General features: G+C 35.6%; 1 pseudogene; it reads left to right on the top strand.

The window, feature by feature from the left end:
• Nucleotides 1–1,524: 1,524 nt before the first annotated feature.
• LOC145582541 (dehydration-responsive element-binding protein 1D pseudogene) lies at nucleotides 1,525–2,627 on the top strand (annotated as a pseudogene).
• The last annotated feature ends 16,477 nt before the right edge of the window (nucleotides 2,628–19,104 follow it).

A 19,104-nucleotide genomic window follows, 5' to 3' on the forward strand; every position in this document is an offset into this window, starting at 1 on the left:
ATAACTAAATTCAAATTATGAAAACTTTTTAAGTGAAAACTAGTCTTAAGCCCGTATAAACCCGTACGATTCACGACTGTTTAATGTGTTATAATAATTGTATCTTATATTTGTATTTTTGCTTAGTATTTTAATTTCATATAAGGGTATACCGTAGAAAATATTTTAAAAAATAGTGTTAAATAAGTACTTCGTATTGAAAAAAAAAAAACTATTAAAAATGAATTTTAAAAGTAAAACATACTCCGTACTAAAAAGTCAATCTAAATTTTAATTGTGAACAACTAAGGCATGAGATTATTTAATTGGGTTACATATTTTTTTTAATCAGAAAAATCAAGAAGAGTGCACGTGTCTTTCCAACTTCCTGTTTTAAAATAGATTACATGTCCTGACTATTGACTAGAATCCAAATTAAATTACGTTAATAACTTAATATGTATCATAAACACAAAATGACGAAGAAACTTTACTAACTTCAAATTATGAAAACTTTTAAGTGAAAACTACATGTTCGGACTAGTATCCAAATTAAAATACGTTAGGTTGTGTTTGGGAAGACAGATTTCATTTCAAATGCATCATTTGAATTATTGAATTTGAGTATTTCAAATGACATGGTTTACCTTGTCATTTGAAATCCTTACCTTCATGGGTTATTACTTGGTAGTTGTATAATTTGGACAAATTCCTCATTTGAAATTCTTGGACATCCAAACACTATAATTGTCCAAATTCTGGAATTTCAAATGAAATTTTAGAATCCAAACACACCATAATATATTTATCAAAACACGAAGTGACAAAGAAACTTTACTACTATTTCCTAGTCTCCCTTCCTTACCATCCTAGAAATATGAACATCCCATTCTAGTATTCTACTCTTGTCACATGTCATAGATGTCCTCTTCATGACTTCATCAAAACCAAAAATGAATCAAACTACTACTACAAGTCTACAACCCACACTTTTTTCTTTTATCATTTAATATCATTCATATTAAGTAATGAAAATAATCAACACGTTTCAAACTTCCATTCAACCCAAAATATCTCCATCACTCCCTAATCTAGAACACTTTTTCACAATTTTATAATTGTACCAAATTAAAGTACGTAATTAGATACTATGAAAAAGTTCATTTGTATAATTAAAATAACAATATACACTAACTATAGTAATTAAGTGTCACTAATTACAGCCAAGTGGCAACTTAAACATGGACACGTGTTAATCTAAGTTTACCTAGACTGAAAAAAGACATTGTTGTCCCCCTTCAAGTTAAGCAAAAATGTTTGTTTCGTAATCCTGTCCCCTTTTTTCCTTCAAAATATTTGAAAATATACATGGGTCTACCCACCCGAAATATCCAAGAAAACAGTTAATTATTTTTAACGAACACCTGTCCACCAATTTCGAATTGACACGTGGTATTTAATCATCTCACTTTCCAATAGGGACACATGGTAATTAGTTGTATATACACCTGTACTTTTAGCAACTAAAGGACAAATAATTAAAAAGAAGCAAAAAGAAGATACTACTATGCTAGCTAAAATGTTTAGATTCCGCGTATCAGATATATTACACGTGTCTTACCATGTTTGATCTGTATTATTAAACACTGCTAAACAATTTTGTTAATCCTAAGTTTCTTGATATAAAGACATAACACATGTTGTAACTAATCAACCACTTATAAACTCAAAAAACATCAGTAAGACTGTCCTTTTCAGTAGCATACAAAAAGTTATTTAGCTCAAAACAAGCAATCAAAAGTTGTACGAAATATTTGGTTAGAGACAGTATGGATGGAGGAAATATGCAATGGATTGACCCAAACGCTCCGAGGGGTTCTCACTCTGATGACGAGATGGTGTTGGCGTCGAGTTGCCCGAAGAAGAAGGCAGGGAGGAAGAAGTTTAAGGAGACGAGGCACCCTGTGTACAGGGGTGTGAGGCAGAGGAATGGGAATAGGTGGGTTTGTGAGGTGCGACCCCCTAATAACAAGTCTCGGATATGGCTTGGCACGTATCCTACTGCTGAGATGGCTGCACGAGCACACGATGTAGCTGCATTGGCGCTTAAAGGTAGGACTGCATGCCTCAACTTTGCAGACTCAGCATGGAGATTGCGTGTTCCTGCATCGACAGACACTAGGGATATTCAGAAGGCAGCAGCTGAAGCAGCACAAGCATTTGCAGGGGAAGGGTCAGAAATGCATGTGGGGGAGAGTAGCAACATAAACGATAATGTTATCGAAGCTTATGCAGGTGACAATGAGGTAAGGAATAATAACTGCGAGGCTTTGCAGGGAAATGTTGAATACATGGATGACGAGGCACTATATGACATGCCAGGGTTACTGGTAAACATGGCTGAAGGACTCTTACTCCCTCCACCTCATAATCCATATGAAGAATTTAGCTGGAATGACACAGAGAGCGACGGTTATGAAGTGTCGCTGTGGAGTTATTCCATTTAGATAGTGCAGAGAGAGCATGGGATTTCCATGCAGGTAATAGCTAGGAGTGCACAGGCCTTATTTTACTACTACTCATGCCAAAATATTTGAACGGCATGAATTTTCAAGCAAGATTATCGTATAAAATATTCTTTTGCTAGAATTAGAATGTACTTTTATGGGGAAGCAGGGGGGTGGGTGGGCAAAATCACTAACTGAACATTCAGTGACTGGGAAACATAAAAGAGATGTGTGATGGGAGGGAAATAGATAGTCAAAAGCGTGTTTTGTTTTGTAATGGTAGAATTTGCATATGATGTATTGCTATAACCTGCATGTAACAATGTGAGTAGCTCAAGCAAATTAGTGCAGCTTGAAGCAACAAGTTAAAGATTAAGTATTGCCGTTTTGATTATGATCTCTAGTTCCACTGAGTCCCTGAAACATAAATAAAAACATTGCCATATTATAGATTATATGGTACAGAATAGTCAGACAATCAGACTTACACACACACACACATATATATATATCAAACAAGAGAAATGTAATTTAGAAGCAAGATATAAGCCTGCAAGAATCCTTCATAGTCACACATTGTCACTCTGTAAATCGACTATAATATTGAAGGTATGTGTAAGTGACCTATCATCAAATCATTCGCCATTGTTCAATATAAGAAGAGAATACAAGATCTTTAATAATAGGACTACCGTATACAACAATGTCACATTGCACTAAGGTGCTGAATATATCAGATGGAAGGGAATTCCAGGTATTAATACCAGCAGAAGCAACTAAATGCCTGATAACAGTGGTCTTTATAAAAATTGAAAATAAAAGAAATCAATGTCACTACAGCATACCACTCTTACTAACATCCAACAAGGTAGGGCGGCTGTAAAAGTAGGATTAAGTGGTAGACTGAAGTTCTGATGCACAAACCGATATTCCATTCCTTAGGAGTGGTAATTATAACCTCAAAAATATATGCCTTCTGGAGATCAAGCAGTTAATGAATTCACAAGGCTCCTTAACCTCCAACTGTGATACTGGGTGCTTAGTTACCATATGCTCAAAGTTATGGTTGGGGAGTCATTGTACATGGTGCAATCTTTTGGAATTTGGGCCTAAGTTCTTCCCTCCCCAACCCTTAACAGTATTTAATTTGGCAAGGAATATGAATTAGGTCTATTGTTAGACTGTTTCTTACCAAACCAATTAAGTGGTTTTATTGTTCTCCAACTGTAAATCATTTGATGGCCTTGGCATCACCAACATAAAACAAATAAGGTATGAAATTCATGCTATTCTCCTTAACTCCAACTCCTAAGCTTCCTTCAATTATATTACTCACTGTCGTCACAGGCACTTAATTGCCTAATTATCTTTGCCAAGGAAACTCCTCATCGACTATTAATGCTCATTAACAGATCATGTTATCCCATAAACAAACTGTCAAAGTCTAATTGTGCCTCAGGCTTATGACAATGCCAACCAGTTTAGCTTCTGATTCCTACAGTTGTATTTCATCTTAAAACATTGAATTCCAATCAGTTCAAGCCTTTTTAAAATTTCCATAGGCATATTTATTGATTTTCACTATAGGCCTGTCAGTGTTCCATGGAATGTCATCACCTATAATAAGGCAAATTTGAAAAGAAACATACGGTCTAATATCAACATAAAATTCAACAGTACCTATGTAAAGCCGTATAAGTACACAACATTGTGGCTGGCCTCCTTGTCTGGCAGTTAATTTCAGCATTGACGGTGTTTCAAGTAATCAGGTTTTTTGATACTAGAGATGAGGAGCTTAATACAAGGAACTAGAGCTTAAGACCTGTTTGCAGCTTTCAATTCTCAAAGACACGAGGAATGCAAGAGAAACTCTATAATTCTGTCTTAGTGAAAATTACAAGATTTTTTCTATTGTTTTCTCCATTATGATCTGCATCCTAGTCTCCTAATAATGCAGAATCTTAGCCAAGTTCGTCCAATTGCCACAAATCCATCACTTACACTGACAAAGCCCCTCAATTCCCAAACGAAAAGAGGACATGTAACCTATAAATGAAAGAAATTTATTCCAATGGCTACTCAGTACTTCACGTATCAATACAAAGCATCAACCTACTCCATCCTCTACAACAAACAGCTTTTCTCTTTCCAGCTATATTCTGTTAGAGTTCAATATATGCCTGGCCTCGAGTAGGTATGGAATATGCATACTAATTACTACTCTTTATGTTAAGGTGTTGTTTAAATGACATTCTAATTCATGGGAATCCTAACATCCAGGACATAAATATAGTTTGGTTGACATGACCATAGTTACCCTAAGTCATTTTCAAGGGAAATTCAACTTCTTAGGCTCAATCAAGCAATATTATCCCATCCCTCCGAAGTGAAAATCCATAGGTTACGAGGTAAGTCTAACTCCTCAAGTGCAACCAAACGACCACTAAAATTGTTATGAAAGCCAAATAACCTTCTTTTCCTCCCAAGCCGATTTAACCACCAAGACTTGCACCTTATGAGTTATGACTTCGATCAAGTCTCACTAGAGGCACTTAGGGTAGATTTCCTTACTTTGGTACGCTAGACTAAATTTTGACATAGGAGGGCCATATCGACCCAGAGTCCCAGATACATACTAAGAATTGACACCCAAAAATTAAAAATTCTATTCGTAACATAGTAAGAACTAAGAAGTGGTCCTTCCTTGCAAAATTTAATAATGCTCCTAAAGTCCCACTTGTTCCGTACTCATTTCCGAACATCTAAAAATAGTAGTACATGGTAAATGTGACTAGAGAGAAATGAAGGTAATTTATCACTCACATTTTGCCTCATTTTAAATAAAAAAAATTACTCTAACAATTACAAAATTTCAACAACAAATTTGTTCATAAAATTCACCAATTCTCATAGAACACCAATATTCAAACAACATTTAGAAAAATGCATCAAATTCTCAATTCAATCAGATCCAAAACAACCGACAAATCAAAATATCTTGCACGAAAAAATACTGCAATGAACATGAAGCAAATCATAAAAAAAAAAAAATGGAGTAAAATTGAGGGAAAGAGAGGTGGGAATTACCAGGAAAATTCTGGATAGTTCTGGAAAAATCCGCTGTAATTCACAGAATTGCTGAAGTCGCCAATTTTGTAAGTTTCTCTGTGATGGAACTATGGAGTCCACAAGAATCCAGATATCTCGGATCCGCAAAGGAATCGACGAACCCGAATAATATTAATCGGGTAAACGGGTTGTCAGCCCATTATTTTAAATACCAGTAATCTCTAGATTCCCAATCTCGGTTTTAGGCCCGTTTGTCAAGGATTTATACCATACCATATCTTTCTTGGGATTTATGGTGTTATCAACTTATCAAGTACTACACTTCACTAATGATACTAATTAGTGTTATAATTAGCTTAGATAAACAAATTTTTTATTTGTGAAATAATTTGAAGATCTTTACTAGGTATATTAATTATTCAGTTCAAATCATATGTTTCTTGTAAGTTAGGTAGAATCGAATCTTGTGAGCATTGTTGCCTTCACCTTATTTAAGGTATTTTAGTGTGAATTTTTAAGTTTTGATATGATCTGATCTAGCATTTTACTTACGATATTTTGTATTTTTCTCATTTGATTTGACTAGACAATAATGAGCAGAGTTGAGCAGATTAACTTTTCTTCTTACAGTATTTGATTTAACTAGACAATATTTGATATTTGATTTACTATATCTGGCAGAGCAAAGCAGTTCTAAGAGCAGGGCCTAAGTAAAATGTATTTTCTCATTTGATTTGGGCGAATTTTAGATACATTTTTCCAACCTGATTTCGGGTTGGGTTGGGCCTAGGCCGACCCAATTTTTAATATTTTTTTGATCGGGTTTAGAAATGGAATTTTATGCAATTTTAGTTGTTTTTGGCCCAACTCCAAAAGACAAAAATGGCCCAAAAAGCCCGCATGACCTCCCTAATTTTTTCAAGCTATCAAATATACTATACGCAGTACAATATATACTTCGTATTTTCCTAATTAAAAAGGTGTGTCACAATGATTAAATGTTTATACTTGTATTTTAAAAGAGATTGAAGCTTTAAGCCTTGACCGTTGACCCCATTTACCTTTTGGTCCAAGATTTATTTTATTGGTCACACCAAGTTTCCACAAAGTCTTATAAAATAAGTAACTTTTGGGTTTTTCATTACTATCACTTGAATTTTGGAAAGTGTCTAACTCGTAAATACCGGATAAAAAAAGAATCATAAGGGTTGAAATTCGGTCAAGATCATTCTCTTAAAAAATATTAAAAAAAAAATATTTTAAAAAAAAGGTTAGTGGTAAGGATTGTACCTTCCAACCTTGAGGTTGGGGGTTTAATTTTATTGGTCAGCACTTTGAGGGTAGGGGATCCCTTACCCTTCCCCCCTCACTCTCAAAGTGTCTTAACCTGCAAATACCAGACCAAAAAAACCGTAAGGGTTGAGGTTTAGTAAGGGTCCTTCTCCTTAGTATTAACAAAAAAACATGGATTTTGCACAACCTCCAATACATACATTTGACAAGGGAGTAAACTACTTGTGCAGGAATTAAAGTTGTATAAAGTAAAATTGAGTGCATCGACATGTGTGCAAAGTTAACTATGTCTGTTATTCTGGGATAGAAAGAGTACAATGCAATGTATTATGCCTTTAAATTTGAATACACTTGTCATAGTAGATAGCTTTACCAGAATGTTTGTAATAGTGTGTTTAATTCAATTGTTTTTCACTTTATATAAATTCAATGATTAACTTAATCTATTTGATTTTATTTGAATTTAGGGTAATGCTATATGTAGCACTAAGGGCTATATATAAGCATTAAATACACTCTTGGAAATTATATAAAATTAGGAATTCATGATAAAAACACACGTAAAATCAGTGTAATTAGTGTTTATATTTTGATGATTTCTTAACTTTATAATAAATTTTTTTAGACATATTATTTGAAATTTTTTGAACTTTGTAAATTTGAAATAAGTGGATTTAAAGGCATGCAATTAAAACACATGGCCTTTAAAAAAGTTAATATTACCAGTAGTATTGAGCTAGTACTCGTAGTTAACATGAAAGGACTATAGGAGCGTAATATCATTATGAGTTATGACAACCAATATTATGCTGGTTGTTATTAATTAGCTCCATAAAAGCCAACAGAATGTAGTTTGGTTTTCCTCAAATAAAATACTTACAACATGCAGTATATATGTATACTTAATTACAAATCATACTGTAATGAAAGATTAATAAAATTTGACATTAAAGACATGTATTCCCACCGCCCACAAGGCCACAACGGTGTATGAAACATTTAGATCCAAGTCATCATGGTCCTTATTTGATCTTATTTCGTTTTATTTTGTTCTACCCATTTGAAATGTTGAGAAAATTTATTGGGATCAGTGTATTAGTGTATAAGATCACTAAAATGATAAATCTATTGTATGTTAGTGTGAGCTATTTTTATTTGATTTTGCAATAGATGATTATTAAGCTATGTAATCACATGTTAATGAGTTCAAATTATCAATTGACACAATTAGTCAATTACCTTTCATTTTTTTTTTCCTATAATAGTTCAAATCATTAACTTCTAACTTCCAACGTAACATACATATATATGTAAAAATGAACAATCGATATCATATTAGATCGATCAATGATTGTATGTATAGTAGCTTAGGTAATCAGTAAGGTAGACTATCAATATTCATATCTCATTTTAGCTTATGGCTTATGAGTCATAATTAAGCTCAATATCATATATAATTAATTCATTTAGCTACTTCATTGTTTAATAATTATTAAAATTTCAACTAATCCTTCACTTACTTTCAAACCTACAACTACATTTTAACAAAATTTCCTATGATGATCATAATATATAAAATCTTGCTAACGAACACCCCCAGGGCGTTGGATAAGCATCTGAAATATTGCCTAAAATGGTATTAATTTGGGAAAGCATGACAAAAGCACGCGTCGATCAGTGTAATTAATGTTAATTTTAATTTAATCTTTATACTTTTAACTACCTTTTCCAATGCGAACGTTCGTTAGCTTTTGCTTAATATATATAGACGAAACTTGCTCATCTGTCTAGCTAGCAATGATCAATGATTACATTAAGCAAAATGCATGAATGTCAATTCTAAGCAAAGCAACACAATTGCATTGCATTATCCACTATCAAAACCATCAAACAAACATCATCATCAACCACAAACCAAACATATAAACCCACCTTATATTATTGATGTTGATTACAATCCACCATAACACCAAAGTTAGTTAAGTTGATCCATTATTTTCACTCAACTCTTTATCACCAAATCCAACCTTAGCTTAAACACACATTATTGTCTTTTGCCACATTGAGTTTGACACAACACCAACAAAAAAGACAAATTGGAAGCAAAAAAGTGGGACCCCCAAAATCTGCCTCACAAAACCTGGTCACACGTGGACTCTACCACTCAACACCAACTAAAATAACCTGTATTTTATCTCTCCTCATTAATTACGACTTAACCCTATATTACAAGGTCAACTATTTAGTCGCATTCAAGTCTAACACCCAAAGATTCGTAACTTCTTTGATTAATTAATTTACTAATCCTAATTTCCCAATCAAATTCAAATCCAAATCAAATCATTTAATTAATGATGCTTAAGATTCAAATTTTTAACTAACGAACCATCCTTCCTTCTTCTAATCACTTCTACTAATACTCACTCACTCTCACACTTACTTGGATTTTGATTCGATTTCTACAAAAATATTCACTTAATAAATTTATTTTCCAGTTAATTTTAGCTACTCATTCTTGAGATCTTCATTTCCTACCTCCTCGAATCTTCCTTTTTTCCATTTTCTCTCTCTTCTCCTTCCTTTACTTAACCTCTCCAATCAACTTCACTTATCAAGTCCACTCTCATTAACCTCTCTTTAGGTTCGTCTTCTCTCAAGGCTGTAACCTAACTTATCCGTCACATAGACAGATATGGCGCTTGTGGTGTCATTTTGTGGGGAAAGTCAAGCGAGGAAATCGTCCTCATTCAGAAAGCCATGGATGCTGAAGGATTACCTCAGGGATGACTTAAGCTCGTGCTCCTCCAATGGGTTCCGATCATTTCCTCGTCGACAATGCTGCGTTGCGGTACGCAGCATTATTGAGAATGAAATGACTCGAAACCACCGTAATAGTAATAATAATAGTAATAGTAATAATATGAAACCTCCGAAACGTATCCTGGTGAGAAACAGGAGCGTTTCGGGGACGCTTCATAAAGCGTCAATGGCGTTGATCAACGCCGTGAAAATGCTTCCGTTTAACTCTCAGGCAAAATCCGGTGACGGAAAACGGTTCCTTCCTAGAAGCTTCTCGAAGAAGTTGTTTAGGAGAAGCTTCTGGAAGAGAGAGAAGAGTAACAATAATGTAGTGGTTGTTTTGAAGAAGGAAGGTGTTCATGATGATGAGATCGAACGGTGGATATCGTCTGGTGTTGCTGGAACGGAGAAGTATAAGCCGTCGGATTTGTCGAATGATACGACGGTAACTACGACGAGTGATAGTAATAGCGACGGTAAAAGTGAGAGTAGTTGGTCGGATCTTACTTTTAATTCGGATAGTTTGACTTGTTCTAGTGAAAACGACGCCGTTGAAAGGAGTGAGAAAATGGAGGAAGAAGTGGTCAGCCGAATAGTGGGCGTAATAGCTGCTGATGATTCCGTTAAGCCAGCGGTTGCTAAGGTTAGTATATGTTTTGTGTTTAATGCTTCTCTAATCTTATTTATTTTATGCTATTTCATTAGTTGTAAATCTTATGATATCAATCTCGGGTTTTCTAATAAGTGCAACACTTATTGTAAAACATATACTAAATAATTATCTTATTTAGTACGGAGTATATGTTTTGTGTTTAATACTTCTCTAATCTTATTTATTTTATGCTATTTCATTAGTCTAGTAGCTTAGTATGGTTCTTTTTCTTTTTCTTTTTTTTTTTTTTTTTGACGGGTAGTATGGTTCTTTTTTATTTTCTTAATAAATTGCAAAACTTTAATTTCTCACAATATTTACACATTTTGCCTAATTTTGATCTGAAAATGAAGAAGCGTAATAATTATACCGTTGGCAAGCATTAAGAAACAGTTGAAATGTAAAATTATAACGAAAGAAGTATAGAATACAATTTATAGAGTATATTCTTTTTGGTTAATAGCTTTCGTTTTAGTTTAAGATGTAATCTCTGCCGTTAATTAGCTTGAGTTTAACTCATTAGAAATTAATTAATGACTTTTTGGTAAATAGCTTTCGTTTTAGTCTAAGATGTAATCTATGCCGTTAATTAGCTTAAGTTTGACTCATTAGTAAATAATTAATGACTTTTTGGTTTTAAAGAAAAATAAAGATTAAACATTGAAAATATATGGCGGCGGGAAGTGGGGAACGGGCATGACACTCACGTGCGGGAGTATTTCATTGATTCGTGGGGAAATATTTTTGGTGGTGTAAGAATTAATTTGCCACATACGAAGAGTAGTTTTTTTCCAGGGAATCATCACCGTCCCTTCTTGCCACGTTATGCCACTCAGCGAGATCAACGGCTATCATAACTCGCTGGACCATGGCATTTTCGTACAATTCGAGATATTATTTGATCACAGCTCTAATTAAAATATTCCGTATAATATTATGAAATTGGGCATGCTATGCTATAATTAACTCTAACTATTATAGTCAGACCACCAATCTATATCGTAATTATGAGATGTACTCCGATTCAGATTATTAATTATGTTTATAGTAAGTGCATTGAAGCCATTTATTAATAATTTAGCTACATTTTTACATTTGGTCGGTGTTTTATACTAGGAAAGTAGAGGTGATGTTTGGTACAAATACTCCTTAGTCTTAAACTCTAAATTTATATAATACTACATCCGTTCCTTAATTAGATTTCAACTTCTAATTAAGGGACGGAGGGAGTACTCATTTTTTACTAGATCATTTTTAACTGTTGTATATAAACTTGCTTAGATATATTTGTTTCCAATGTGCAATTTTTAGACATATTCTATGTTGGGGATTCGTTTACCAATATGGATAATTAATCAGAAATGAGGTTTGCATGTCAAATTCTTTTAGCACTTCTAGTTGACAAAGTAAGACAACGCAACTTACGCAAGTGAATGTCAATAGCTTAAGTTGATATATTTTGATAAGCAATGTTCAGACATTAGACTGACTTACGACATAATTTCATAGTTTACCATTATTTAAACCGTAGAAAGAAAATCTTGCTTGAAATTCCATCATAAAAAACATTCACTTAATTAAATCATAGAAAGAAAAACCCTTAACAATATTGGGAGAAATTTGGTTAGAGAATATGATGGGCTTGCTGTTGGGCCTAAAAACTTTGTTCAAGTTACAAATACATTGAATTGTTCTTATTATGGAAATACTTGATTTGTTCTCTATGTTTCATACATTGATATAAAAATTACATAAGCAATTTAGAGCAATGTCTAATTACATTTTGAATATGATTGCAGGAGAAAATGTGGTTTAATGAAGAAAGTGAGAAGGAACAATCAAGCCCAATATCTGTCTTGGATTTTCCTTACAATGATGAAGGAGGTTCCTCACCCTTCACTCTTAGAGTCTCAAGGCTAAAAGGTACCTTATTCGATCATTTACGTACATGTCTTTAACATGTTGTCCCATATAAAAATTCATCTACTACTAAGTAGCTTAATCTAACCTAATGCTCTCGAATTTTCGATTGGCAGGGACTCAAGATAGGCTTATGCAAAAGCTTGGAAGATTTGAATGTTTAGCCGGACTAGAACCCATTAATCTCGAAGGCCTAATCTCATCCTCCGAGATTGTAGATCGAGTACCTAAGCATTCGATCATACCTTGCTCAACACCTAGCTATATTCTATCTAGTGAAAGTGAAGAAGAAGAGGACGAAGAAGAGGAGGAAGAAGAAGAGCTAAGCCATGTAAGCGAAGTTGAAAAACAAGCACAACACTTACTAAGCATTATGAATGCTAGGATACAATCAAAAAACATTCACAACTGTGATCTTGAAGATGTATTACTTGACTTCTTTCGCGAAAATGTTGCACAAAAGGCGAATGATGCCTTGTTACAAGCAGCTGAGGGTTGGATAGACGGACATTATGAAAAGTTAATATTAGGGTGGGAGGTGAAGGACAAGAGGCAAGTTTACATTAGGGACATGGAAGAGGGAGGGTGGTGGCCAAGTGATACTCAATTAGAAAGGGAAGAAGTTGCAACAAAGCTCGGCGATGAGGTTATGGCACATTTGATGGAAGATCTTATGGTTGAAATGTGTTATTCCTAGCCAGGATTCCTTAAGATAAAATCAGAAGCGGGATATAGATTTAATTAGTACTCCTTTTGAATCCTTTTTGTTCTTCCCATTTGAAATTTTTTGCGAGACAAATATAATTAAAATGGAAAGAACAAAAAGGATCGGAGGGAGCAGGACTAGTTCATTAGTATTAACACTATTGTATGTGAATATTTGCATAGGGGACTTCTTATGGTACATTAGTTTTGAATAAGATAGGAGGAGATAAAATAGATACAACTATAAGTGGTTGATCATCCCATGTACTCTGTATTTTGGTTCTTCCTTTTTCTTTATCTCGAGAAGAAGGATGGAGATTTTTGGATTTTAATTAACAAAATGTTTTTGCAATATGTTAACATGCAATGGTCTATAATTCTATGTTTTTCAAATACTAGTAGCGAATTAATTTGCTCATATGTGGATTATGTTTCATCAAAACAAATCTATTAAGATGAAGGATATTTAAATAGCTCACTTTATTTTTCATTGTTGTAACATCACAAATGTTACAAAAATTTTATGAATGATATTGTTAGCGTATAAGTTCAGATTAATTTTTTAATAAGATCAACTCAACCAAAAGCCTAACCTCATAAATAAGTTTTACACTCTATAAAAATCTAACAAGATTCGATGTAAGCTAAGTTTATTTTTCATTGAGTATAAAACTTTGAAGAGAATCAAATTGGAGAATTATTTAATAATACTCCATATTACAAAAGTTAATAGCGACTAAATCAATAGAAGAAGTGATAATCGTTCATGCTAAATTCGATAAATTAAAGTTAGTAAAGTCTAATTAAAGATGTGGTAGCATTCATTATAGACAAACACATACATGTGTTTTAAGAATTTGTAATTCATCATTGTTATTACATTGCAGTTTTCTTTCTTTTTTTTTCCTTGGAAATATGAAGAACAGAAAAAGTAGGTGAATTGTATTCAATTCAATTTCTACAATCTAATGTAAACAATAAGGGGAAAATTGCCAAAAACACATTTACAAGAACACCCATAACTGAAATCAATTTTTAAAAACACATCTAAGTTATCTAACTACTCTTCCATCACTTCAATAATGACTCAATGTCACTCATTTATAGAAGGCATTCAATTCAATTTTGTCAAACAAAAAATAAAAAGAAAAAAGAATTCAATTTCTGCCAAATTAACGTTGTTAAATGTCAAAGTAATTAGGGCTCAAAGCTTGAGTGTTCTCATTGATCTCAAATCATATAAGTAGAGTACATAGTTTCCTAAGATAATATCACAAGATATTCTAAGAATTATCTTGAGTAAATTAAGGCTGTAATTAAGGAAACTAACTTAAATGATAACAATGAAATATATTCTCCTAATCTTTCCTAACACCCCCCCTCAAGTTGGAGCGGGTGGAGTGAAGACGCCCAACTTGGGAAGGAGATGTTCAAATTGCGATTTGCCCAATGCTTTGGTGAAGATATCGGCCAATTGAACATGAGTAGGAACATAGGAGGGATCAATGAGTCCATCTATGATAGCATCTCGAACAAAGTGACAATCAACTTCAATATGCTTTGTTCGTTCGTGAAACACCGGGTTTTTAGCAATATGCAATGCAGACTGACTATCGCAGAACAATTTAATAGCCTTGGGATGATGTACACCTAAGCTCGAAAGAAGACCCTTCAACCACTTTAATTCACAAGTGATGGCATACATGGAACGATACTCTGCATCTGCCGAACTAGTAGCCACAGTTGGTTGCTTTTTGGTCTTCCAAGAAATAGGTGAGAGGCCTAGAAACACCAGCCATCCTGTCAAAGATCTGCGTGTTAAGGGGCATGCAGCCCAGTCAGAATCACACCAACCCTGCAGAGTTAGTTCACTGTCAGAACGTAACAAAATCCCTTGACCCGGAGTACCCTTTAGATACCTAACAACTCGCAGAGCTGCTTCCCAGTGTTCTTTTCTTGGTTCCTGCATGAACTGAGATAAAATATGAACCGAATAGGCTAAATCCGGCCTAGTGACTGCAAGGTAGATCAACCTGCCAACAAGTCTGCGATAAGATTCAGGATCAGAAAGTACGGGACCACTTGCTAGACCGAGCTTGTGGTTTTGTATCATAGGAAAATCGGCGGGCTTAGAACCTAATAATCCTGCCTCTGAAATAATGTCAAGGGTATATTTTCTCTGACACAAAAACAAACCAGAAGAACTACGGGCGACTTCTATGCCCAAAAAATATTTCAGAGTGCCAAGATCCTTCATATGAAAACAGTCACTGAGATATGCCTTGAATGCCCTTAGAGCAACGGAATTATTCCCAGAAATAATTAGATCATCAACATACACAAGCACATTAATTTGTGTGCGACAATTAGTGTAAGTAAACAAAGAATAATCTGAGTATGACTGGAAGAAACCATATGCCTTCAAAGCAGAAGTAAGTTTAGCAAACCAGCATCGAGGAGCCTGTTTTAGGCCATATAGGGATTTTCTAAGGCGACATACCTTATTAGGGTGCGATGACTCAAAACCCGGAGGAAGTTTCATGTAGACTTCCTCTTCAAGATCACCATGGAGGAAAGCATTGTGGACGTCCATCTGATGAAGCTCCCAATTTTTAGAAGCTGCAACAGCAAGAAAGGCACGAACAGTGACCATTTTAGCCACAGGAGCAAATGTTTCGGTGTAGTCAATGCCCTCCTTTTGATGATTGCCAAAGACAACCAATCGGGATTTTAAACGTTCAATACTCCCATCAGAATTATATTTGATCTTGTACACCCATTGACTCCCTAAAGGACGCTTGCCAGGTGGAAGATCTTCCATTGTCCATGTTCCATTTTTTTCAAGAGCCTGAATTTCATTTTGCATTGATTTTCTCCAACCTGCATCCTTCATAGCCTCCTTAAAAGACCTTGGCTCTTTGCCATAAGTAATAGCTGCAATAAAATTTCGGTAATATGGAGAAAAACTGTCACAATTAATATAATGTGCTATAGGATAAGGAGTACCTGAGGGATGCTTTGGAGACGGAGTGTTAGGAGATGAAGATGATGGACTATTAGTGAGGACCGTGTGAGTCACATAATCCCGGTGTCGAACATTGGGAAATTTCTCACGCATACCCCGACCCAATTGTTCTTCTTGAGCTGCTGTTTGGGGTTGATTTAAAGGGGTAGCGCTGCTTGTGTTGTGCTCTGAAATTGCTGGAGAAGAGACAAGGGGCTGCCGTGGTTGAGGAGAGGCAGCAAGCTCACGTGGCTGCTGATCCGTGAGCCGCTGAGTGGAAGGAGCAGCAGGCTCCGCAACCTCCCCGCGGTGAGCACTCGTATGCCGCGGGGAGCTTGCGGAGTAGTCTGCCTCCTTTTCCTTTTGTGGTGAAAGCACTACTAATTCTTCCCCATTAAATAATGTAGCATTATTTCCAACTTGCACCTCATTACCCAAGTTACAATCAGCTTGATTATCCAAAGTGACATCAATAAAATCGAAATCCACAGGAATATTCATGGGCACAATATTTTCGGGTACAATATTGGATGAGGTCGGATCAAGAAAAGGAAAAACATCCTCGAAAAATTTAACATCTCGCGACACAAAAAAATCTTTCGATTCAAGATCAAATAAATTCCAACCTTTCTTCCCAAAGGGATAACCCACAAACACACACTTACGACTCCGACTAGCAAATTTGTCTCCCTTAGTTTTCTGATTATGGGCAAAACAAAGACACCCAAAGGTACGAATAGTAGAGTAAGACGGAGGAGTGCCAAATAAAATTTCGTAGGGGGTCTTATTTTGCAAAAGAGGAGAGGGAGTACGATTAATTAAATGGGCAGCAGCTAAAACACTCTCCCCCCAAAAATAAATCGGCAAATTAGCCTGAAAACGCAAAGCCCTCCCTACATTGAGAATGTGTTTATGTTTCCTCTCTACCCTACCATTTTGTTGCGGGGTTCCGACACATGAGGTTTGAAATAATATGCCAGTTGCATTGAAAAACTCACGCAAACAATTAAATTCTGTGCCATTATCACTTTGAACAATTTTAATTGTTTGAGAGAACTGTCTATCAACCATTGCCACAAAAGACATAAACATACGAAACACCTCGGTTTTATCAATAAGCAAATATATCCAAACAGCACGTGAAAAATCATCCACTATTGTCAAGAAATAACGAGCACCACAAGACGATGCATGTCTATAAGAACCCCACAAATCACAATGTATTTTTTCAAAAATTCTAGTAGTTTTATTCTCACTAATGGGAAAACTATCTCTAGGGTGTTTAGCACGAAAACAAACTTCACATGCTTTATTTAAACGACCCTTACAATTTTGAACGGGAGAGAGAAGCTTAACAACTTTTTCCGAAGGATGACCCAAACGCTTGTGCCACAGTGCTAGCAATTCAGACGACTCAGAAGTAGCCACATGTTGCACGGAAGCCCTTCCTTCGAAGTAGAATAGTCCATCTCGCCTAACACTCGTTCCAATCAGCTCCCTCGACTGGTCCTGTATAGCACACATATTTGAGTTAAATTGGACAGTATAATTTGTATCATCAATTAATTGTGATACCGAAATTAAATTGCAACGTAAATCAGGAACAAATAACACATTAGTAAGAATGATTTTCGAAGATAATCGAACCGAGCCTTCCTTTATGGCATAAACGGTTTTGCCATTCGGAAGACCAACCGGGCAATTAGAGATGGGTTGAGTATCAAAAAGCCACTTGTCACAACAAGTAACATGTCTAGAAGCCCCGGTATCCACGATCCATAATGCATTATCAAACTCACCATTCAAACGATCATCGGCAATTTTTGTGTTACCAATAAACCCGGCAATCGCCTTCCATTGATCCGCGGTGAACATGTGGGAAGCACTGCCAGTACCCTCGGCATTGGTTGCTGCAGACCCGGCAGTGGTAGCATTTGCTCGAGCCTGCCCACGCCCCCTAGCACCTGCCTTGCCACGCTTGGAGGGGTTAGGCCACCACTCCGGAAACCCCTTTAATTCGAAACAACCAGAGACAAGATGACCTGTTTTCTTGCAATGGGAGCAAATCAACCCAGACTTATCAGGTTTGTCCTCGGAGGCAATTTGCTTCTGTTTTCCCTGGCTTGTTCGGAGAGCGAACCCCACCACATCTGGTGGCTGCTCCTCTGGAACGTGAGTAGAGAGACGAATTCGTTCATCTTGAGTGACTAATTGATATGCCCTATCAAGAGAAGGCAATGGATCCTGAGAAAGTATATTCGTGCGAGTCTGAGCATAAAATTCAGAACACAACCCCATTAAAAACTCATGTAAACGAGCCACATCTCGACGCTTCTCATGTGCAGGACCTGCTGTGCATTTATCACAACAAGAACAGGTGATTAGAGGTTCATGGTTGTTCAATTCTTCCCAGAGGCTTGTTAATTTGCCAAAGTACGAAGCAACAGACATAGTCTTGGATTGCTCACAACGAGCAATTGAGGATTTTAATTGCTGAATTCGCGGACCGTTAACAACAGCGAAACGCATCTTTAGAGTATCCCATAAACGTTTTGCATCTTTGTATTTCGAAAGAGTGGTCTTCACTTCCGGGTCAATGGTGTTCATGAGCCATGAGATTAACATGGCGTGAATTGTATTCCAATCCGTTTGAGTACACGGAGAAGAAGGAGTAGTAATGGTTCCATCAAGGAAAACAAACTTTCGACGAGCCTCCAATGCGGTTTGTATATCACCAGCCCATTCATCATAGTTTTCGCCACGAAGTCGGGTCGGAGTAATGAAGTCACCAGGTCTGTCATGCGGACCTAGATAATACGGGGAAGTAATATCTATTCGCGGTGGTGGAGGCGGTGGTGTATCATCACCAGCCATGGTTCTCTGTTTTTGTGTCTCTATTTTGTGTTTTTTTTTTTTTTTTTTTTTTTTTTTTGATCAATTAAAATTCCTGAGCGACTGATACCATGTCAAAGTAATTAGGGCTCAAAGCTTGAGTGTTCTCATTGATCTCAAATCATATAAGTAGAGTACATAGTTTCCTAAGATAATATCACAAGATATTCTAAGAATTATCTTGAGTAAATTAAGGCTGTAATTAAGGAAACTAACTTAAATGATAACAATGAAATATATTCTCCTAATCTTTCCTAACATTAAATACTCCCTTTCTAAAATTC

Source organism: Chenopodium album, chromosome 2 (genome assembly GCF_948465745.1).
Source record: "Chenopodium album chromosome 2, dcCheAlbu1.1, whole genome shotgun sequence".
Classification (NCBI taxonomy): Eukaryota; Viridiplantae; Streptophyta; class Magnoliopsida; order Caryophyllales; family Amaranthaceae; genus Chenopodium; species Chenopodium album.